The sequence below is a fragment of the Oryx dammah genome, unplaced genomic scaffold (genome assembly GCF_014754425.2).
Source record: "Oryx dammah isolate SB20612 unplaced genomic scaffold, SCBI_Odam_1.1 HiC_scaffold_21, whole genome shotgun sequence".
NCBI lineage: Eukaryota > Metazoa > Chordata > Mammalia > Artiodactyla > Bovidae > Oryx > Oryx dammah.
The window spans coordinates 44,298,912-44,323,017 of NW_024070205.1; the positions used below are offsets into that span (position 1 = coordinate 44,298,912).

General features: G+C 41.5%; 2 long non-coding RNA genes and 1 pseudogene across 2 annotated transcripts; 2 read left to right on the forward strand and 1 right to left on the reverse strand.

Annotated features, from left to right (window-relative positions):
• The first annotated feature begins 707 nt into the window (after nt 1–707).
• LOC120880285 lies at nt 708–1,566 on the forward strand (annotated as a pseudogene).
• A 3,794-nt stretch (nt 1,567–5,360) lies between these two features.
• LOC120880286 lies at nt 5,361–18,967 on the reverse strand. The gene is made up of 3 exons (XR_005724999.1): nt 18,886–18,967; nt 11,900–12,020; nt 5,361–6,845 (listed from the first exon to the last, which is right to left on the reverse strand). It is a non-coding gene; the product is annotated as an uncharacterized LOC120880286 (long non-coding RNA).
• Nucleotides 18,968–22,935: 3,968 nt separating this feature from the next.
• On the forward strand, nt 22,936–23,600 carry LOC120880287. Its single transcript, XR_005725000.1, has 2 exons — nt 22,936–23,091; nt 23,323–23,600. It is a non-coding gene; the product is annotated as an uncharacterized LOC120880287 (long non-coding RNA).
• Nucleotides 23,601–24,106: the final 506 nt, after the last annotated feature.

The window sequence follows — 24,106 nt, forward strand, 5'->3', positions numbered from 1 at the left end:
CTCAGGCAATTCTTCTGGAAAAGAAAAATTCATTAGCCTTGCAAATGTCTACCCGATTTTACAATGTAAGTTTTTTTACAATTATAAATTGCCAATATAATCATAATAACCATTTATAGGACGCTATATGCCAGCCCTATCCTTCAAGTTTGTCCATGGTGGCCCAGTTAGTTAATGATGGAGGTGGGATTTCAATGTGGATTTCTTTGACTGTAAAGACCATGTTCTTAACTACCATATGGCTTCTTTATTTATTTGCTAGTAATTAGTACATGAGATAATGTATATGAAGGGTCTAATATAATGCATAGCCCATATATACTCTATTTTCTTCTATTCATCTGAATCTTACATTAATGATAAAAAATTGTGAACCAGATATAAGAAGAGAAACATCAAGCTCCAAAGTGATCACTTGTGTTGGTAAACGGAATAACTACTATCAGTTGCTTTTTCCATCCTTAAGCCAAAAATGTTTTTTAGCTTTCCTTGATGTCAGAGAATAATTAAGGAGTCCAATAAAGGAAGGAGATATTCTTAATTATTTGTTGACTATTACTTGTTTTGAATGGGTAGATTAAGTAGCTTATCTTCAAGGCCAGCTTACATTATTAATGATAATTATAACAGTTAAATTAATTTTGTTAGAAAATTGAGAGCTTCTTTGCGCCGCAGAGACTGCACCCGGCGGCTCGGCAGCCATCACTATGCCACAAAATGAATATACTGAGTTACACCATAAGCGCTATGGATATCATTTGGATTACCATGAGAAAAAGAGAAAGAAGGAAAGTCGAAAGGCTCATGACATTCAAAGGAGGCAAAAAAGATGACTGATCTGAAAGCTAAGCTCTACCATAAACAGCGCCATGCTGAGAAAATACAAGTGAAAAAGACTATTAAGATGCATGAAAAGAGAAACACCAAACAGAAGAATGATGAAAAGACTCCACAAGCGGCGGTACCTGCATATCTACTGGACCGAGAGGGACAGTCTCGAGCTAAAGTACTTTCCAATATGATTAAACAGAAACGAAAAGAGAAAGCAGGAAAATGGGAGGTCCCTCTGCCTAAAGTTCGTGTCCAGGGAGAAACAGAAGTATTAAAAGTTATTCGAACAGGAAAGAGAAAGAAGAAAGCCTGGAAGAGGATGGTTACTAAAGTCTGCTTTGTTGGAGACGGCTTTACTCGAAAACCACCTAAATATGAAAGATTCATTAGGCCAATGGGATTACGTTTCAAGAAGGCTCATGTAACACATCCTGAACTGAAAGCCACCTTTTGCTTGCCAAAACTTGGTGTAAAGAAGAATCCCTCGTCCCCACTATATACAACTTTGGGTGTTATTACCAAAGGAACCGTCATTGAGGTGAACGTCAGCGAGTTGGGCCTTGTAACACAAGGAGGCAATGTCATCTGGGGAAAATATGCCCAGGTTACTAATAATCCTGAAAATGATGGATGTATAAATGCAGTCTTACTGGTTTGACAGCAGTTACATACAAATAACTCCTTATAATTACTGAAGACTACACACCAGTTGGGAAACCATTACTCTGATATTTCTGAATACTACCAGTCAACCTTACATGTTATCTTCAGTCAAAGAAAACTATTCTACTGTTTTAAAAACGAAAAAAGCCAACATTAAAATGATCTAGTTTTACAAACTGGTCTTTTGCATCTGTTTAGTGCAATGGCACCCCACTCCAGTACTCTGGCCTGGAAAATCCCATGGATGGAGGAACCTGGTGGGCTGCAGTCCATGGAGTAGCTAAGAGTTGGACACGACTGAGCGACTTGGCAGGCAAGCATTTATTATGAGCCAGCTACTGGTTGAGATATTTTTACATACAGTATTCATTTAACCATTATAACAACCTGTAAGACTGGCTGTACTATCACTATTTTACATAGTTTAAAATTAAGGCTTTATAAAGGGAAGTATCTTGGCCCAGGGGATTTCCTGGTGGCTCAGATGGTAGAGAATCTGCCTGCAATGCAGAAGACCTGGGTTCAATCCCTGGGTTGGGAAGGTCACCTGGAGTAGGAAATAGCAACTCACTCCAGTTTTCTTGCCTCTAAAATTCACAGAGGAGCCTGGCGAGCTAGAGTCCATAGGGTCACAAAGAGTCAAAAATGACTGGGCGACTAGTGCGCACACACACACACACACATACACACGCGCGCGCGCGTATCTTGGCCAAGATCAGAGGACTGGAAGATGCTGAAGGTAGAATCAGAACCCAGTATGCCTGACTCTAGAGCCTTTGTTCTTTATGTGTCCTTCATTTGACATTTCTTTACAAATATATTTGTGAGCGCCTGAAGAGTGTCACACATTTGTGTAGGCTTCAGGGACATTGTGCTGAACAAGATAAGCAAAATCCTGGCCCCCGCACTCTTTCATCAGATAGGAATACCATTGTGACAAATGTTCTTGAATGCTAAATGATACAAAAGGGGCACACAGAATGTTATGAAGACTTATAACACGGCTATCTAACCTAGTTTAGAGAGTCAGTGAAAGCTGCACAGTGAAAGCAACATTTAATTTGAAACTTGAAAAATGAGTAGGAGACAGCCAGATGAAAGAGAATAAAAGAGTATTGGGAGCAGAAGTAATAGCACTTTTGAAGGCCTAGAAGCAAAATGATATGGCTTATTGGAGGAACCATGGGGTCCAACAGAACTCGAGCACAGAACTGTTCTACTACAGGCAGATTTGAGGAAGGAGACAGTTACATAACAGAGAGCCAACGATGATGAATGAGAGCTAGACAAGGGCCAAATCATGGGCGTGTAAGCCACCTTAAGGATATTGGACTTCACGTAAGAACTGGAGAAACATCCAAAGGGTTTAGAAAAGACAAGATTTATGCTTGGAGGAGGGCAAAGAGGAGACAAGGAGCCAAGATCCACCTGAGACATTTTACAAAGTCACAAGTAGAAGAAAAGGTATTTTTCTTTTCAAAGGACTTAAATGCTAAAGAGTGAATATAACTATACATGTTAACATGTATAGAAGATACAGCTATAGGCAACACTTATTGAGGACCATGTGACATTTGTTCACTTGCAAGAATTTATTGGGAATTTACCTTGTACCTGGCACTGTTCTAGGAACAAAAGTGCCTGTAGTCATACAGCTTACATTTGATATTTGATTGCCAAATACTAAGCCAAAGATGGAGAAATTCTATACAGTCAGCAAAAACAAGACCGGAAGCTGACTGTGGCTCAGATCATGAACTCCTTATTGCCAAATTCAGACTTAAGTTGAAGAAAGTGGGGAAAACCACTAGACCATTCAGGTATGACCTAAATCAAATCCCTTTTGATTATACAGTGGAAGTGAGAAATAGATTTAAGGGCCTAGATCTGATAGATAGAGTGCCTGATGAACTATGGACAGAGGTCCGTGACATTGTACAGGAGACAGGGATCAAGACCATCCCCATAGAAAAGAAATGCAAAAAAGCAAAATGGCTGTCTGAGGAGGCCTTACAACTAGCTGTGAGAAGAAGGGAAGGGAAAAGCAAAGGAGAAAAGGAAAGATATAAGCATCTGAATGCAGAGTTCCAAAGAATAGCAAGGAGAGATAAGAAAGCCTTCCTCAGTGATCAAAGCAAAGAAATAGAGGAAAAAAACAGAATGGGAAAGACTAGAGATCTCTTCAAGAAAATTAGCGATACCAAGGGAACATTTCATGCAAAGATGGGCTCGATAAAGGACAGAAATGGTAGGGACCTAACAGAAGCAGAAGATATTAAGAAGAGGTGGCAAGAATACACAGAAGAACTGTACAAAAAAGACCTTCACAATGGTGTGATCACACGCTTAGAGCCAGACATCCTGGAATGTGAAGTCAAGTGGGCCTTAGAAAGCATCACTACGAACAAAGCTAGTGGAGGTGATGGAATTCCAGTGGAGCTATTTCAAATCCTGAAAGATGATGCTATGAAAGTGCTGCACTCAATATGCCAGCAAATTTGGAAAACTCAGCAGTGGCCATAGGACTGGAAAAGGTCAGTTTTCATTCCAATCTCAAAGAAAGGCAATGCCAAAGAATGCTCAAACTACTGCACAATTGCATTCATCTCACATGCTAGTAAAGTAATGCTCAAAATTCTCCAAGCCAGGCTTCAATAATACATGAACCGTGAACTCCCAGATGTTCAAGCTGGTTTTAGAAAAGGCAGAGGAACCAGAGATCAAATTGCCAACATCCACTGGATCATGGAAAAAGCAAGAGAGTTCCAGAAAAACATCTACTTCTGCTTTATTGACTATGCCAAAGCCTTTGAGAGTGTGGATCACAATAAACTGTGGAAAATTCTGAAAGAGATAGGAATACCAGACCACCTTACCTGCCTCTTGAGAAGCCTTTATGCAGATCAGGAAACAACAGTTAGAACTGGACATGGAACAACAGACTGGTTCCAAATAGGAAAAGGAGTATGTCAGGCTGTATATTGTCACCCTGCTTATTTAACTTCTATGCAGAGTACATCATGAGAAACGCTGGGCTGGAAGAAGCACAAGCTGGAATCAAGATTGCCGGGAGAAATATCTATAACCTCAGATATGCAGATGACACCACCCTTATGGCAGAAAGTGAAGAGGAGCTAAAAAGCCTCTTGATGAAAGTGAAAGAGGAGAGTGAAAAAGTTGGCTTAAAGCTCAACATTCAGAAAATGAAGATCATGGCATCTGGTCCCATCACTTCATGGGAAATAGATGGGGATACAGTGGAAACAGTGTCAGACTTTATTTTGGGGGGCTCCAAAATCACTGCAGATGGTGATGGCAGTCATGAAATTAAAAGACTCTTACTCCTTGGAAGAAAAGTTATGACCAACCTAGATAGCATACTGAAAAGTAGAGACATTACCTTGCCAAAAATGTCCGTCTAGTCAAGGCTATGTTTTTTCCCGTGGTCATGTATGAATGTGAGAGTTGGACTGTGAAGAAAGCTGAGCACCAAAGAATTGATGCTTTTGAACTGTGGTGTTGGAGAAGACTCTTGAGCGTCCCTTGGACTGCAAGGAGATCCAACCAGTCCATTCTGAAGGAGATCAGCCCTGGGTGTTCTTTGGAAGGAATGATGCTAAAGCTGGAACTCCAGTACTTTGGCCACCTCATGCAAAGAGTTGACTCATTGGAAACGACTCTGATGCTGGGAGGGATTGGGGGCAGGAGGAGAAGGGGACGACCAAGGATGAGATGGCTGGATGGCATCACGGACTCAATGGACGTGAGTCTCAGTGAACTCTGGGAGCTGGTGATGGACAGGGAGGCCTGGCGTGCTGCGACTCATGGGGTCACAAAGAATCAGACACGACTGAGCGACTGAACTGAACTGAACTGAACTGAACTGAACTGAAGTACAGGCAATAACTAGATAAGTCTTCCTCTAGCCCTATGAGATGGGCTAGCAGATTATCCCACCTCATTATCTCATCTCACAAAGACACTGAGGTGCAGGGTGGTCAAGGACTCCCCAAGATTTGCCTGCAGATCTGTCTGGTCCAGAGCCAGTGACTTCCTGTGAGATAAACACAAGGAAAGGCAAGAGAGCCTAAAGACACAGCGCCCTCAGTCACTGCAGCCATGGGGGCAATGCAGGGCCCTACAAAGGCTGAACTTACAAGCCTTAATTTCATTGTTGTAAGTGGGGTTTTTTAAAGCTTTCAATGAACTTTTATTTTATTTTACAATAAGACCACCTTTTCCTTAATAGTTCCTTAATCAAAGTATTTCTAATGGGTAAATTCGATTCTCAGCTTGGCGCAGAAATCAGCTATGTGTTCTGAAGACAGCATACTCAACAGCCTGACTCCACAGGGCATGACTGTGTTGGATGAATTTGGAGTGCCTGACAGAGAGGCAACGCCTCTAGCACCTTTATATTGATTTCCCTTTCATCCTGTTCTCCTTTCTGCTCACTGAGTCTTTTTTTTTTTTAAATTTTATTTATTTATTTTTACTTTACTGGCTGTGCTCGGTCTTTGGTGCTGCGAGGACTTTTCTCCACTTGCAGTAAGCAGGGGCTACCCTCCAGCTGCGGTGCTCAGGCTTCTCATTGCAGCAGCTTCTCTTGCTAAAGAGCGCAGGCTCTAGGGCACACAGGCTCAGCAGTTGCAGCTCGCTGGCTCTAGAGCACAGGCCCAGTAGTTGTGACACACGAGCTTAGTCGCTACGTTGCATGGGGAATCTTCCCAGATCAGGGATTGAACTTGTGTCTTCTACACTGGCAGGCAGATTCTCAACCACTGAACCACTGGGGAAGCCCGTCACTGAGTCTTTAATGAAGAAAAGTTGGCTTTGCTTTATTCAGGAACTAGATCCCCTGTTCTCTCCCCCTGCACAGTTACGCCTTCTTAGCTCCTCGGTTTTCAATTCCTCTCAGGAGCTAGGAGCAAGAGGTCATCTTAGCATTCGTTTCTGGAAGAATGTGCTTCAGGGCACAACCCTCAAACTCCTGGGGCACGAGGCTGTCAACGAATGCTGGAGTCAGATGCTTGTTTAGCCCATTAGCAGACACAACCTGGCCTTCGTTTACCTCTGCGTCAGAGAGGGGAGCACCTCCTGTGGGTGGAAGGGACAGAACCTCTCTCTGTGCACTATCGTCTCGAGTGGCACTCCTCCACTTGCAGTCCTCTGACCTTCTACTGGCAAAGGGGGAAGCAGATAATAGCACAGCTGGTATCTGAACTGGTACCCAGGAAAGGAGCTGGCAGATCCTTGAGTCTAGAATGTTGGGCCTGTAGAGCCTTTTTCTTTATCTCTGGGCCTTAGTCCCACTTCAGGACTACAGAAAAGCTCACTCAGTGTCTGGTCACCTGAACTATAAAGGAAGAACAGACAAGGCATGCGACCTTGAAAGGGCCAGGTAATCAGTGATTATGTCTATTTCCACATTTCTCTATTCCTGTTCCATCATTCCTTCATTCCCACCTAAACCAAAGATAAAGGAGTCCCCTTTTCCAAAGCTAATCCCTTCTGCCAATCTGACTTCTTCAGTTAGGAGGCCAGTCTCCTTTCTCTGGATTCTTTGCCTCACCCTGCAGATATGTTTAAGAGTTGTCTCTGTCACTAAACTTTGATCTAAAACATCCTGCTAAATTACTTAAGTGACCTTCCTCTATCTCTCCTTTCATCCCAGATTCTTATCACTAATTTCCTTCATTTCTTATTCTACTCAATACTCAATCCTTTTCCATTTCACTTTGAGTTCTGCTGCTTTCCTGTGACTCTTCCCTTGCAAGTCCAGTGGCCTAACTACAAAATTATTTTTCCCCTCAATCTGTAGGGAAAACAATTGATAAAAATATAAAGACTAAATAGGTCAAAGATGGAATTTAAAGTTCAGTTCGGTTCAGTTCAGTCACTCAGTCATGTCCGACTCTTTGCGACCCCGTGAATTGCAGCACGCCAGGCCTCCCTGTCCATCACCAACTCCCGGAGTTCACTCAGACTCACGTCCATCGAGTCCGTGATGCCATCCAGCCATCTCATCCTCTGTCGTCCCCTTCTCCTCCTGCCCCCAACCCCTCCCAGCATCAGAGTCTTTTCCAATGAGTCAACTCTTCGCATGAGGTGGCCAAAGTACTGGAGTTTCAGCTTTAGCATCATTCCTTCCAAAAAAAAAAAAAAGGATAGATAAACAAAAACTCTTAGCTAAGTGGGGATGAGAATGAGAGCAAATGCTTATTTTGAGCAATTAATATAGACAGGATAACATTCTAATTATTCTAGAAATACAGGATGCATCGGACAAGGATTATTAACTCCATCAAAGATCTATAAACAAGAAAAACAGAAAAGGTCTGCACAGACTAATTAAAGGTCAAAGCAGAAATCTATATGTGCTATAGTTCATAAAAAGTCTTTAGAAAACTGAGTAGGAGACATTTCATATTTTAAGTTTTAATTTACATTTCTGACTCCCTTAGGGGATATGTTTTACTGTGTATATATTTATAAGAACAGAGATGTGATAGACATTCAACAAATGTTTACTGAAGGAGTGAACTGAATGAATGACTAAAACTAAAGTTTCTGGCCAGTTTATGTTTCAAAGTAATGCTGCCATAGAATCGTCCTTCATTTGAATATTTCATATGAAATAAATGAGTATTTTCTTCAGACCAAGGGCCATGCCATGTATTTTTCTCAGAACCTGGTTGGTATAATTAATGCACAATAAATAAACTTTATTCAAAGTGAATTAATTAATGAATAAAGATACTTTAACAATGAATAGAAGGTAAACAATTCTAATGTATTTGTCAAAAATCATAGAAATATCTATAAAAATGTATTTTTATGATCAAAGAGGAAATTAAAAAATACCTAGAGAGAAAAGAAAATGAAAGCAGTCCAAAATGTATGGGATACAGCAAAAGCAGTTCTATTAATAAAAGGGAAGTTTATAGCAATAAAATCTTACCTTAAGAAACAAGAAAAAGCTCAAATAACCTAATCTTACACCTAAAACAACTAGACAAAGAAGAACAAATAAAACCTAAAGTTAGTAGAAGGAAAGAAATCTTAAAGAGCAAGGCAGAAATAAATAAAGCAGAAACAAAGAAACCAAGTGCAATGATCAATGAAACTAAAAGCTGGTTATTTGAAAAAAACAAAACCGATAAACCTTAAGCCAGACTCAATCAAAAAAAAAAATCAATATAATTAGAAATGGAAAAGGAGAGGTTGTATCTGACACCACAGAAATATAAAGGCTCATGAGAGATTACTATGAACAACTGTGTACCAATAAAATGGACAACTTGGAAGAAATGGACACATTCTTGGAAAGGTGCAATCTTCCAAGACTAAATCAGAAACAGAAAATATGAACAGACCAATCACAAGCACTGAAACTGAAACTTCACTATGCTTCATATAGTCTGTTCTTCTTGTATCCCAAGTAGGTGAGGTGTTTATGACATTTATGACAGCTGGAAAGCTGTAAAGAAAGGGATACAGAAAGAGGGGTTGTGGGAAGCAAAAAGTCTCATTGTTTCCAGCGCTATAGCTAAGGCTGTGAAATGGGTTAGCTCCCCTGAGAGGGTACCATGTGATATGAAAGTACACACTTCAAACGTGCCATTTTGTCAGTCCTCTAGTCCTTCAGTTTCACTACATCTTTTACTGTTATTTTAAGGACACGCAATCATGGGCAACAACTCCAGCTTTCATACCCCCAGATACTTTTTCCTGGTCTTTCTTAACTTTTGCAAGTAGACTCAAATATCTGGGGGTAAATTTTTTTTTTAATAGACTTGAAACATTCCCAAGTTAAGATGTTGAACTGAAAAACTTCCAATGTCTCCTTCTAATTACCACTGTCCTTCCTGCCAGATTACAAGCCATTCAAATAGCAGGCCCTGACATTATCTCACATTTGACCCATAAAAACCTCAGTACTCTATCATTAGACAGAAATACAACAGCTGAATCTTGGACATGGGCTAGATGTGTATGTCATTCTGGAAACCTTCAGACAGCCCAGGACTAGTGATTCCAACTGTTTATTCTAAGAAGAATTTCAACAAGGTTTTATTTGTGTATGTGCCCACTTACATGTGGCTATATCAGAAAGAAAGTGAGAGAGAAAAGCTCTCCATTTTATGCTGTATTATACTGCAGTTAGAGAAAATGTAAGCAACACAGATTTAAACCTCCTATTCCAGAACCTTTTCTATCAGGCAAACTCTGTTTTGGGCAGCTGATACTATTTGCTCAACATTCAAATGATCTTTTGTTTATATGCAGATGACATCACCCTTATAGCAGAAAGGGAAGAACTAAAGAGCCTCTTGATGAAAGTGAAAGGGGAGAGTGAAAAAGTTGGCTTAAAACTCAACATTCAGAAAACTAAGATCATGGCATCCGGTCCCACCACTTCACGGCAAATAGATGGGAAAACAATGGAGACAGTGAGAGACTTTATTTTGGGGGCTCCAAAATCACTACAGATGGTGACTGCAGCCATGAAATTAAAAGACGCTTGGTCCTTGGAAGAAAAGCTATGACCAACCTAGACAGCATATTAAAAAGCAGAGACATTACTTTACCAACAAAGCTCTGTCTAGTCAAAGCTATGGTTTTTCCAGTAGTCATGTATGGATGCGAGAGTTGGACTGTAAAGAAAGCTGATTGCCAAAGAATTGATGTTTTGAACTGTGGTGTTGGAATAGATTCTTGAGAGTCCCTTGGACCACAAGGAGATTCAACCAGTCTATCCTAAAGGAAATCAGTCCTGAATATTCACTGAAAGCACTGATGCTGAAACTGAAGCTGAATCTCCAGTACTTTGGCCACCTGATAAGAAGAACTGACTCATTTGAAAAGACCCTGATGCTGGGAAAGATTGAAGGTGAGAGGAGAAGGGGACTACAGAGGATGAGATGGTTGGATGGCATCACCAACTTGATGGACATGAGTTTCAGTAAGCTCCGGGAGTTGGTTATGGACAGGGAAGCCTGGCGTGCTGCAGTCCATGGGATCTCAAAGAGCTGGACACCACTGAGCCAGAACTACTACTCTTTGACCAAATAGCAATTGGGCAGCTGACAATTACACTATAGCGCCATCTAGCTCTCACTACCAGAGCCTGATGTCCTACTCCCAGCCTGGTTGAGTGGTTTGGGGTTAGTCACTACCCAATAATGCAAGGGCTTCCCCGGTTGTTCAGTGGTAAAGAATCTACCTGCTGATGCAGGAGACCTGGGTTCATTCCCTGGCTTGGGAAGATCCTCTGGAATATTCTTGCCTTGGAAATCCCATGGATAGAGTTGCCTAGTGGGCTACAGTCCATGGGATCCCAAAAAAGTCGGACACAACTTAGCCACTCAACAACAGCAACTATCCAGTGTAACTCAGCTGATTGCCATTAAGTGAGGCTGAAACCAAGCAAAATCCCAAAGCAAGTTTATGTTTAATAATCCATATTTAAATTTTGTTGGCTACATTCCAAACTAGTTTTCCAGTAAAAATACAAAGGCTTCGATCTTCCTTGTTGAACATAGGTTAAAGGCTGCTCTGGGTTAGTTTTGTTTACCAAATTTCCACAGAGTTTGCATCAGTTACCTCCTGCCCTCTTTGGAATGGCTGTCAGGAGACAGTGTTGCAGACTTAAATCTAAAGTCACTAGAGCACTGATTTTGCAAATCCCCAGGACATTTATAAAAGTCCCTAATGAGGACACTTGGTAAAATTTTATTATAATTCACTTACACTGAATAACAGAGTTGTTCACAGAGTATGTGTGAAGAGGAATGTTGCGAAGGAGGTCATATAAATAAAATAATGAATGGGTGCCATGCCTGCAGAAAATCAAAGATCCTTGCTGAACGCATGATCTAGAAAAAAGTCTAAGAACAAAATTTTATGATGCTTCCACATAATAAATTCTTTACTAAAGTAACTAGTTGTGGGGGGTTATGCCTGCTTTCCATCACTATTCCTGGCTAGTACAGGGAGGGAAAGGGGGTCACTAAATGTCAAAGGGACGAGAACACCAGAATTGGATCTCTTCCCTCCAATAAACAGTGTTATTGTGGAAAGATCACAGCTTTTGGCTTACAGACTTGGATTCAAATATTTAAACAGACACTTTCTAGATGTTTGGGAGATTAACTTACCTGAGCTGTTCAGGGTTATTGCAAAAAGTAGTAGAGATAATGTCTGTAAAATATCTAAAACTATGTTTCTGGAAAAACAGTTTTTATGACTTTAAGTAAACACTATTGAAACATTAAAACAGAGTATAATTGCCTACTGGCATGTTTGTGGGCATCATTAGACAGTACTTATTTGGATCTGTGGTAATCTGGTGATGATTTGAGTCAGTGACTTAAGAGGGGCCAAAGGTTCCCTATTGCATTACCTTTCTTCTGCGTCATCCAGCTTCCAAAAATAGGGCCAGTGCATCCTTTAACAGGAATAGATGTCTAAAATAGCTGTTAAGATGTATAAGTGTCAAAGTCGTAAGTATGAGGAAAATTAACCTGAAATAGAAGCGGAAAAGAGTTAGGATGTGTCACTGTATTCAGCAGTGGGGAGAGTGCTTGTGTACAAGATTCCTTCTGGCTTCAGGGGGACAGTTTGGTAGGGAAATAAGCAACAGACCTACTGCATCTGCAAGCCCGAGGTTCCTGCACGGCCTTTCCTTTCACTAGCTATGTGGATAGAAACACATCTACACTCTCGGAGACTTGTCTGCCTTATTTGTAAAACAGAAATTATATTTTTACTGCCTCTCAAGAATTGTCATAAAAAAGAAAGAGAACAACATATCTGAAAGTCTTTTGCCCTTCTCAGTGATCAATCCACCCCCAAGCAGCAATGGCTGAAGCCAAAATCTAGCAGCTTCTCTGATTCCTGTCTCTCTCCCCATCGCCAACTACCCCCAACCATCAGCAAGTCCATTCACGTCTCCTCTCTGAACACATCCTGTGTTCAGGAACACATCCACTTTCCATCTCTACTGGTCCCACTCCCATGCAAGGCTACTATTACGAGCCTCATTTCTGAACTCCTGTTCACACACTGACCTCACTAAAAAGCATTCTCCAAACAAGAGTCCGAATGACCTTTTTAAAAAAATAAACCAAGAGAGAACTAAACATTGCATACCTCTCTGTGGAAGGATTCAATGACATTATGAAATATTATTGACAAAGAATTTATTTATTTGTCAATAATTTATTCTTGACAAATAAATTAAACATGATTAGCGCTGACCACTTCTCCACTCATATCCAATTCTTCACTGCACTTCACCTACTGGGATCCAGCCTCTTTGGCCTAAATGCTCAAAATTCTCCAAGCCAGGCTTCAGCAATACATGAACCGTGAACTTCCTGTTGTTCAAGCTGGTTTTAGAAAAGGCAGAGGGACCAGAGATCAAATTGCCAACATCTGCTGGATCATGGAAAAAGCAAGAGAGTTCCAGAAAAACATTTACTTCTGCTTTGTTGACTATGCCAAAACCTTTGAGAGTGTGGATCACAATAAACTGTGGAAGATTCTGAGAGAGATGGGAATACCAGACCACAAGATCTGCCTCTTGAGAAATCTGTATGCAGGTCAGGAAGCAACAGTTAGAACTGGACATGGAACAACAGACTGGTTCCAAATAGGAAAAGGAGTATGTCAAGGCTGTATATTGTCACCCTGCTTATTTAACTTATATGCAGAGTATATCATGAGAAACACTGGACTGGAAGAAACACAAGCTGGAATCAAGATCGCCGGGAGAAATATCAATAACCTCAGATATGCAGATGACACCACCCTTATGGCAGAAAGTGAAGAGGAACTCAAAAGCCTCTTGATGAAAGTGAAAGAGGAGAGCGAAAAAGTTGGCTTAAAGCTCAACATTCAGAAAACAAAGATCATGACATCTGGTCCCATCACTTCATGGGAAATAGATGGGGAAAGAGTGTCAGACTTTATTTTGGGGGGCTCCAAAGTCACTGCAGATGGTGACTGCAGCCATGAAATTAAAAGACTCTTACTCCTTGGAAGAAAAGTTATGACCAACCTAGATAGCATATTCAAAAGCAGAGACATTACTTTGCTGACTAAGGTCCATCTAGTCAAGGCTATGGTTTTTCCTATGGTCATGTATGGATGTGAGAGTTGGACTGTGAAGAAAGCTGAGCACCAAAGAGTTGATGCTTTTGAACTGTGGTGTTGGAGAAGAATCTTGAGAGTCCCATGGACTGCAGGGAGATCCAACCAGTCCATTTTAAAGGAGATCAGCCCTGGGATTTCTTTGGAAGGAATGATGCTAAAGCTGAAACTCCAGTACTTTGGCCACCTGATGCGAAGAGTTGACTCATTGGAAAAGACTCTGGTGCTGGGAAGGATTGGGGGCAGGAGGAGAAGGGGACGATAGAGGATAAGATGGCTGGATGGCATCACTGACTCGATGGACGTGAGTCCGAGTGAACTCTGGGAGTTGGTGATGGACAGGGAGGCCTGGCGTGCTGCGATTCATGGGGTCGCAAAGAGTCGGACACGACTGAGCGACTGAACTGAACTGAAGGTCAGTCACTATGGTCTTCTAGCTTTTTACCTAAAAGTTCTACAGGTTTAACACTTACATTTAGGCCTCTGATGATCCATATCAAGTTTATATTTGTATTTAATATGAGGTAAGATTTGAGGATTTGGGGGACATATAAATATCCGTTGTTCTCACAATATTTGTTATAAAGATTATCCTTTCCCCACTGACTTGCTTTGCCTCCTTTATCAAAAATGAATTGACCATATATATGTGAGCTCTATTCCTGGACACTAGTCTATTATCATGGATATATATCATTATGTATTTAGGTGTTGTTATTTAGTCGCTAAGTCATGTCCAATCTTTTTGTGACCCTGTAGACTGTAATCCACCAGGCTCCTCTGCCCATGGGATTTCCAGGGCAAGTATATTGGAGTGAGTTGCCAGTTCCTTCTCCAGGGGATCTTTCTGACTCAGGGATCAAACCCACATCTCCTGCACTGGCAAGAAGATTCTTTACCACTGAGCCACCAGGAAAGCCCTTTGTGTATATATATATATATATATATATATATATATATATATATAATCTATGTTGTCTTGATTACTGCAACTTTATATAGCAAGTCTTAAAATACAGTAATGTTAAAAAGCCTTAAACTTTATTCTTCTTCAAAAATGGCTTTGACTATTATGAGTCCTTTGTTTTTTCCAGATAAATCAACATATCAATTTCTAAAAAAAAAAATTACTGTCTCCTAGTCCCTTTGTACCCCACTGACCCCACTGACTTATTTTAATTTCTATATAATTTTTAAAAAAATACTTATTCTATTTTTCCCCAGTAAAATATAAACTTTATAAGGGAAGGGAATTATCTACTTTTTCTCCACTGTATCTTCAGCTCCTCAAATAATGCCTTTCACATAATAGGTTTTCAATAAGTATTTGTTGAATAAATGAGTTCACTAGTCTCAGAAGTCATTTATCTTATGAAAACCCCCATTGTTTTGAAATATCTCCCTTGCCATTGAAGAAGTCAGAGCTAGAGCACCTTTCCATAGTGTCTTCTTGAATTAGAAAAATTTTCAAGGCTACCACCATCTCCTCCGTACCTAGAAAGACTGACAATAGCCAAAATGTAATAAATGGAAGGAGCATTGGCCTGAAATTTGGAAGATCAAAATGTCTGATTCTGCTCTGCCACTAACTAGGAGTGTGACCTCAGGAATGCACTTAACCTCTTCAGACCCTTTTTTTTTTTCAATCTGTAATTTGGGGATATCAGTTGTATCTACCCCACGTGCATTGTGGGAATTCAATGAGATGACAATGTACTCTTTGATGCACTGCCTGTCATATAGCGAGTGATCACAATCATTATTGTTGTCATTGTGTAAATGATTATAACTTTTGGAAGTTTCTTTAGGGTTGTTTCAGGAAACATTAGGGTTTCCCTCATAGCTCATTGGTAAAGAATCTGCCTGCGATGCAGAAGACCTTGGTTCAATTCCTGGATTGGGAAGATTCACTGGAGAAGGCATAGGCTACCCACTCCAGTATTCTTGGGCTTCCTTTGTGGCTCAGCTGGTAAAGAATCCGCCTACAAGGTGGGAGACCTAGGTTTGATCCCTGAGTTGGTAAGATCCCTTGGAGAGGTGAAAGGCTACCCACTCGAGTATTCTGGCCTGGAGAATTTCATGGACTATACTGTCCATGGGGTCGTAAGGAGTCAGATATGACTGAAAGACTTTCACTTCACTTTCAGGAAACATTGAAAGCTAAGGAAAAAAAACAAAGAGAAACAAAACAAATAACAAACTTTTCAGAAGTAGGCGTTAGGAAATTATTAGTAACTCTGGGCCTGAGTGCCCTGGTGTGACTTGTACCACTTCCAATATGAGATGAAACTTAGCTCTCTCACCCCTTGTTAGAAAAGTCATTCCTCAACCACAAACCTCCTTTCCATAAAGTAAGGTTCAGATCTTCACCAACAAACGCTTTCATTCCCAAATGCCTTCTCATCTTACCCAAACCGCTTTTCACTGCAAGACTTGGTTCTCTAAATGTCAAAGTGATATATCAAATCAACAGTCCATTCAGGCGTGTAAGCCCTAGTTCTTTAAAATCAGGCTACATGAAGTTGACGGCCTTCCTTGTTAATGTCACTTCCTGGTGGCTCAGAGGTAAAGAATCCTCGTACAATGTGGGAGACACAGGTTCAACCCCTGGATCAGGAAGATCCCCTGGAAAAGGGAATGGCTACAGACTCCAGTATTCTTGCCTGGGAAATTGCATGGACAGAAGAGTCTGGTGGGCTACCATGGGGTCTCAAAGAGTCAGACACAACTTAGCATCTAAACATCTACTACTAGTACTTGCTAATGTCATTATTTTCTAGAAACAAGAGAAGAATGGGCAAGAAGGAAAGAAAGCTGGGAGACAGTGAGAGTTCAACCTGCTATAAGTGTGAGTGTATTTGTTCAGGTGTCTTTGTGTGTGTGTGAGAGAGAGAATACCTGGACCATCTCTTTCTTTTTAAAAAAAAATTATTTGTTTATTTTAATTGGAAGCTAATTAAGTTACAATATTGTGCTGGTTTTTGCCATACCTCGACATGAATCAGCCACGGATGCACGTGGCCCCCCATCCTGAACCCTCTTCCTATCTCCCTCCCCACCCCATCCCTCTGGGTTGTCCCAGTGCACAGGGCTTTGAGTACCCTATTTCAACTGTCAAATTTGCACTTGGACCACCTCTTTCTTAAGAGCTACACTAAGGACTCAAATCTTCTTATGTCTTCTAGAATATGTTTGGAACCCGAAGCAGTAGATGCTCTGCACTGCAGTTAGGATGGTGTAGACACGACGATTAGCCAACTCTGCCCATCGTTTGGCGGAAGCACTGGCCTCAGCTAGGTGTAGAAGCAGCCCAGCTGGGCTGGCCTACTGAAAGGCATTCAAGCAACGTGGGAACAGAGACTATGTCTCCCAGGTTGAATGACCTAACTCGACTCTCACTATTGGAAGGGCCCAGATAGGAGATGGGATCTCCGTACTTCCCAGGGATGGAGAGAGGAGAGAGTGGGCACAAAGCCCTGTTATGACGAAGCTTTGGCACTTTTCAAAGGAATCGGGACTCTCGCTGCTAAACACTGATAAACGTCCTGGGGCTGGATAACCTGAACCAGGGGAGTACAATCAGTGTGCGGGAGAGGTGGATCTGGTCATTGGCACACAAGTAGCTGCCCAAAATTCCCCGGGCACAGGCTTCCAGGAAGAACCCTGAGCACCATAGGGCAGGGGCATAGTTCATGGTTCACCACCCACACTGAGCACACAGGGGATGCAGAACGCTGCTAAGAATAGTCTCAGTTTCCTCCACAGTGGATTAGACTAGAAAAACATTTGTGTTTTTTTTTTTTTTGGACAGGGAAGGGCTGACCCTGCTTCCTTGCCTCCCATTTGCCAAACACTTATTTAATACATTCTCCTGCTCATTTCCTCAGGCAGGTGCTGGGCAAACAAGAAGGGGGAGCCCAGGAAAGAGGAGGCAGGAGCAACTGACAACACCTTGTCACCACAGGTCACCTCCAGGACAACTAGGAAGGACCATGTCCTTGGAGGAAAGTACACAATGCTCCCAAAATTGAACTGTTCAAAACTAAAGATAATAAAGCCCCCAGATGCATTGCCTAGCTGTAGCACTCCATGCCTGTAAAACTCAAACCATCAGAGTTCAGAGCATGTAAGATGCTCCACTCTAGTTCCCGCAAGGTAGAAGACAGCAACAATCTCCAAGGTACCCAAAGGAAAAGGGAAGAAAAACAAGACAAGGGGAAGGAGCTTAGAAGCCTTGAGGTCCTCCTTTGCCAGGATGGTCCCACCAACCACTCTGCTGGTGCTCATCCCATCTCTGTTTAAACACAGAAAGCCCGCTAGAATGTCAGCAGCAATCCTGACAGAGTGATTTCTTATACGGCACCATCTGTTCCCTGCAACTGCCACAGCTGTGGCAACGGTCCCTCTGCTCAGCTTTTGGAGCAATAATAATAACTCTACTCTTGCTCTTCTATATGATACAATGACTCTTCAAATATCTGAATATGACTACTAGGCAAGCTGAGTGCATCCTCAGCCATTCTGAGTATCTTCTCCTTCAGTCAGTTCTCAGCATCTTAACTGCTTGTTTTTTCCCAGTCAGCTCAGCTCCTGGGCATCAGCCTGAGGTGGGAAGGGACCACCCTCCTTCGTGCATCTGACAAGCAACAGGTCTGAACTCCCTTCTGAGAACAGGGGGAAAGGAAACCCCTGTGACAAGCAGTGTAATTTCTGAGCCTGGTATAACATTGCCTATTGATGGAGAAATCAGAGAGAAGTAGTTTGACCTTCTCTGTGGCATGGTACAGGCTTCCCAGGTGGCCCAGTGGTAGAGAATCTGCCTGCCAATTCAGGAGACATAGGAGATATGGGTTCAATTCCTGGATCAGGAAGATCCCTGAAGGGAATGGCAACCCACTCCAGTATTCTTGCCTGGGAAATCCCATGGACAGAGGAGCCTGGTGGGCTACAGTCCATGGGGTCACAAAGAGCTGGACACAACCCCACATGCACACTTGTGGTATTGTACAGATAGAATCCAGGAAGAAGCTGCCCTACGTTATTGTAGACAGGCACTGGAATAAAGTTTAATACTCACTTTTTCAAATTTAGAAGCAGATTTTTCCTGTCCCTCTTAATTTTGATGATGAGGACAAGAGAGTACTTCACCCACCACCCACTGTGTGCATGCAGACACACACACACACACACACACAATGCTATCCTAATACTCTGTAGAAGAGTCACTATGCTTACTGTGTATCCGAGGTCACCCAGGAGCTGGGCCAGGAAGCACTCTCAAAAACAACCTGTTTTTCTAGAAGACACCTGACACCGAAAGGGAACAGTTAATCTGAGAGCTTCTCATTGCTTCACAGCAAAGTAAGTGGGATTTCCCCTAGAGAGAACAGGCTTCTACCTTGACACAGCTTTCAAGTATAGCTGAGAAGAAAGTACAGTTAATTTAGCTGAGGAGTTAAATAATGTTAAATGACCTTTAGGCGGCTTTCTGCAAGGAGTTCTAAAACACCATAAAACAGCTGATTCTATCCCATGAGAGACATGCTGATGCCCTCACACACGCACATTTATCATCCATCATTTGTTAACTAGGTCTCCAACACTGACTTTGGCCATCTCTGCTCTTTCTCTAGGTTTAGAGAGGATCTAGATAAAGGTCTATTTTCAGCAAACACCTACTCATCTACTGCCTTCCTTCTCATGTATTTTCTCCTCCTCAGTGGATCTGTTCAGATTTCTCTAGGGCATTTGAGCATTAAGTCCTGTGCCTTTTGTCCTAGTGTCTTTCATCTGATTGTCTTCAACATTTGATCCATGACTTTACGTGCATTAGGGATAAAGGCCTGAATCAAAGAAATAGCTATGTAGTTAAAACAAAATAAAACACTAAGAACAGAACCAACAGTGGAGAGACTGCTAATTAGGGGAAAATTATATAGCAAACGTTTCCTAGTTGGTGGCTTAGAATTCTATGTATAATTTCTCATAGTAACCATGATATGCACAGTGCGAGATGTAGATGAAATGGTATAATTATTGTCCTACTTTGAGTAAAAGAGATCCTGGGAACTAGCCTGAGTACCTTATCATTTTTACAATATTATCTCATGGGAAGATACCCTCCTGTTCTTATTCACCATGACCCTTTCCTGCAATGGCAAACATGATTGGGTTTTACTTGTTTTGTAGGACAAGAGACTAAATGAATAAATTCTTTCATTCATTCCTCAAGCACTCATTAAATGCCCACCATAGTCAGATGCTCTACTAGGTGCCTATGCAGACAGTTCTCACCATTAAGGAGCTCAGCTGATAGAGACAGATAAATAATTAGAGTGTCAGAGTATTATGTGATGGAGCAGAATGGTGGTTAAGGACATTAGGAGTGTGATAAATACAGAAGAAAGGACCTTGTGGAATACCACTAAAGGAGCTGATGGGGGAAGCGAAGTCTTCCAGGAAAACTGGGATGAGCCGAGAGGATGCTAGAATGACATCACAAAAGCCAAATAACAATACTTCACGGAGTGAGTGGCAATCGTGTCCCATCTATTTAGGCATCCACTTCCTCTCTTTGGAATGGATGGTGCCAGCACAGACCCCTCACCTGAACTCAGAACATTGACCTGTCCACTCCCCATCTCTACAAGGATATCTAACAGACATCCTATCAAAAGAACCAGCAATTGGGGGGGGGGGGAAGAGGTTGGATAAGAATAAGAGAATGGTCTTGAAATTTTATTTGTTAGTACTAGAACAAAACCCTAAGGTATGGAGGATGTCAAAAAATCTTCAAGGGGAAGATGAGCTATAAGATTTGTTATTGTTGTTGTTGTTTAGTCATGTCTGATTCTTTTGCAACCCCATGGACTGAAACCCACCAGGCTCCTCTCTCCACGGGATTTTCCAGACAAGAATACTGGAGTAGGTTGCCATTCCATTCTCCAGGGGATCTTCCTGGATCAGGGATGGAACCCATGTCTCCTGCATTGGCAGGTGGATTCTTTACCAATGAGCCACTGGGGAAACAGGAGCTATAAGATACATCTTAGGGAAGGATAAGAAGAGGGGAAGTCTCAATTTTGAAAAAAAGAGTTTGGATCCTGGAACAGTTTGTTCCTTAACCAAAACTTGACAAGTCATATGATACATAAATTACTTAGTGCAAAACCACGGTTCACAAACATTTGTTCTGCCCTTTTGGTGTTAATTATTTAGTCTAAGAGAAAATCTTCTCCTATTAATTAGAATAATTCTCATTTAATAGAAAATTTCATCAAGCATGGTCAGCTATCAAAACAAGAAGCTTAGGACAAAAGAGATCATTTGATTCTTCTGAACCACTTATTTTTATTTGAAAGGTTAAAATCTAAAGAAGCCTTAAGAACCTCCCATTTCGCAAGCACTGTTTCATAGGATAACCCGGGAACCAACAAAAACATCACTGAATCGGCTGATTACAGTGGGTTGGAGTCTAAATTTTTTAATTGAGAAAATTGAGGTGCAGCAAGTGCTGCTGGCATTTAGAGCAGTAAGCACCCTGCTTCTTTATAAATGCATTGATAAGAAGAGAATTAAAAGACTAATGCATCTCAACACAACTTCCTGTCAGTAGATGGTCAGCAAACCCTTTCCAATGTGAGAGACTCTAATGTTAACTTTTTAATTTTATTTAATTGCTTCTCAGAGGTTCACATTAATAACATTTTATGTGATGCCAAATGATGGAACACTGTCATGGATCAAATTTTATTTTGAATCAATGAAAGAATACATGTCCCAGTACCTGTGGACACTACTTGAAGATCTTGTCCCTGCTTCCCCTCACTTTACCCTGCCTACTCCCACCTCTGTCCCCCTTGCCATTACCCAATGAGGCTTTCTGCAAATGTTGCTTTAACCTGTTTCTCTTTTAGGATCTTTTGCTTCTCTTTGCAGCTGTTATAGTTTCTCTAAAAGGAAAGGTAACTTGATAAATTATTTCACATTAGACATTAGGGATTTTTTTGATGTGCTGACTTCACATCACATTTCAAAGAGATTGACTTAAATAGGTATTAAGGTATTTTGGCCCCTGAAATGTACAAGCTGGAAAGGGAACTTGGGGCTCCAGGAGGTCTTCCTCCCCACACTCCTCTTCAAGTCATAATTATACTAACCCCTTTCAGGAAAAGGGATGAGAAGAGACAAAAACTGGACGCTAGCCATCTCTTGGCACCTCATAGATATAGTCCAAGTCTAATTTTGGTATTTAAGCTTGAACTTCCCTCGTAGCTCAGTTGGTAAAGAATCTGCCTGCAATGCAGAAGACCTGGGTTCAATTCCTGGGTCGGGTAGATGCCCTGAGAAGAAAGGAAATGGCAACCCACTCCAGTGTTCTTGTCTGGAGAACCCATGGACAGAGGGGCCTGGCAGGCTACAGTCCGTGGGGTCACAAGAGTCGGACACAATTTAGTGACTAAACCACCAGTTTTCAATCTTTGCAATTCCTTCCCCCACACCCAACCAATGTTTTCCTCCTCTAAAACAGTTACTTCATTCCCACATTAGTTCTTACTTGTTCCTCCTGCCTTGCCCCCAGTTTCTCTCCTCTAGACTGGTGCCTGGAAAGACTTTGGGGTCAGAAAACCTGGAATTAAGTGTGGTCTACCATTTGTTAGTTGAATGACCTGGAGTTTTCACCTTTATTTCTTTGACTCTCTGTTTCCTCATGTGTAAAATGGCCACACTAATAATAATTACTCACAAGATTATTAGGGGGGTCAAACTATGTGATGGATGTGAGAGTCCAGCTTTGCAAACCTATGAAGTCCAATAGGTATTGTACCAAAGAAGAAATTGATTGAAGGTTCCTGACTACGTGATGATGACATCCCGGCACAGAGACTGACCTGGGTGGACCCATGTCTCAGGAGAAGCTGCTGTAACGTGCCCAGGAAAGATCTTTCAGGGGTGAAGGTGACTATGAATCCACTAGCAACTCTCCTGGGGGACTCGGGGCACATTTAAAAACGTTAGCACTTAAAAATGGGGGGAAGGAAACAGACAAACAAATGAAAACGTGGACAAAGGGAACAGCAAGGCAAAGGACCGAACAGGCAGAATCTGTTAAGGAGAAAGAAGGTGGCAACAGGAAGAAAGGCAAAGGGTAGCAGAGCCACCAGCACAGAGAAACACTAGGACAGAAATTAACAGATGCCTGCTGCTGAGTGGACAAGGAGCCCAGATTGCTCAAGTTACACCAAACCTTAAATGACCCAGTTCCTGAACAACAGTCTCTGTGTGGTCTGGCATTCTAATGCTTCCTTTCCTTCCTGAGGCCCATGCAATGTGACTCCTATTTTCCTTAATTCCCTGTGTACACTTAAAAGAAATCTTGTTACCTGAGGAAAGACCAAAGGACTTCTTTCTTCCAGCATGAAAGAGCCTAACACTCAAAAGGTAAACTTTATTATTTAAGGCCATTTTCTTCTCTTTTGTTTGCCCCCCAAACCCTTGGATTATTTACTAGTGATCATTTAAAAAGATCTAGCAAAATGTCCTGTTAAAAAAAAATCAGTATATTGAATAAACAAATAAATATGATCATAGCTAGATTCGAACAAATAACATTTATGCAGTTGAAAAGAAACTAAAATGGTAATATTCATAAACTCTATGTTTGACTTTCAGACTTGCCTGAGGAAGCTCCAGACCCTATCATTGTCTCAAAATAATATATGTGAATGTTCAAGGCACTCTCCTAGGAGGAGAAATCATGGATTGGCTTTAGGGAATCTATGAACTCCATGAAACTATATATAACACTTGGAACATATATGTTTTGTTTCTTTCCACGGATTTCATCACATTCTCAAAAACCACTGACTTAGATGTTCCTGACTCCTTCCTGGGATTTCTTTAAATCTCTGGATGTATCTTACAAATTTAATCTTGTTTTATTGATTGTCTCCATAGCTTGATCCTTTCAATCCTAACTATATAATAACATGTGCTTTCTACCTCCTCCACAGCCCACCTTTTCCTTCCTCTTTCCTGCTTCCCTCTTTCTTTATTGGTCTCTCCCCTTTGCCTTTTCTAACTCCCTCTCCAGCTTCCCTCTTTCCTCCTATTCATGTGACTTCCATGTTTCTTGCATCTCAAAGCTAAAGAGGCTGCAAATTCCCCACTTAAAATACTTCAACTAAATCTCAGTCCATCTCCTCGTTCCTCCTGTTTTTTGGTAGATCTATCTCCACCCCTCCCCTCCGGCAAGTGCCTGAAAAGTCACAGTATGAGTCACTGTGATATTAATAATGTCCTTTGTGTAGGAAGATGACATCACTAACCCACCATCAGTGGGCCATGTGCCCTTGAGCAATTTTCTCTATAGCAGGAACAGTGGGCATTGATGTCTTCCCACGCCCCAGCTCACTGCCCCTAAGAATAATTTTAAGAATTTGGGGGTATAGAAGCT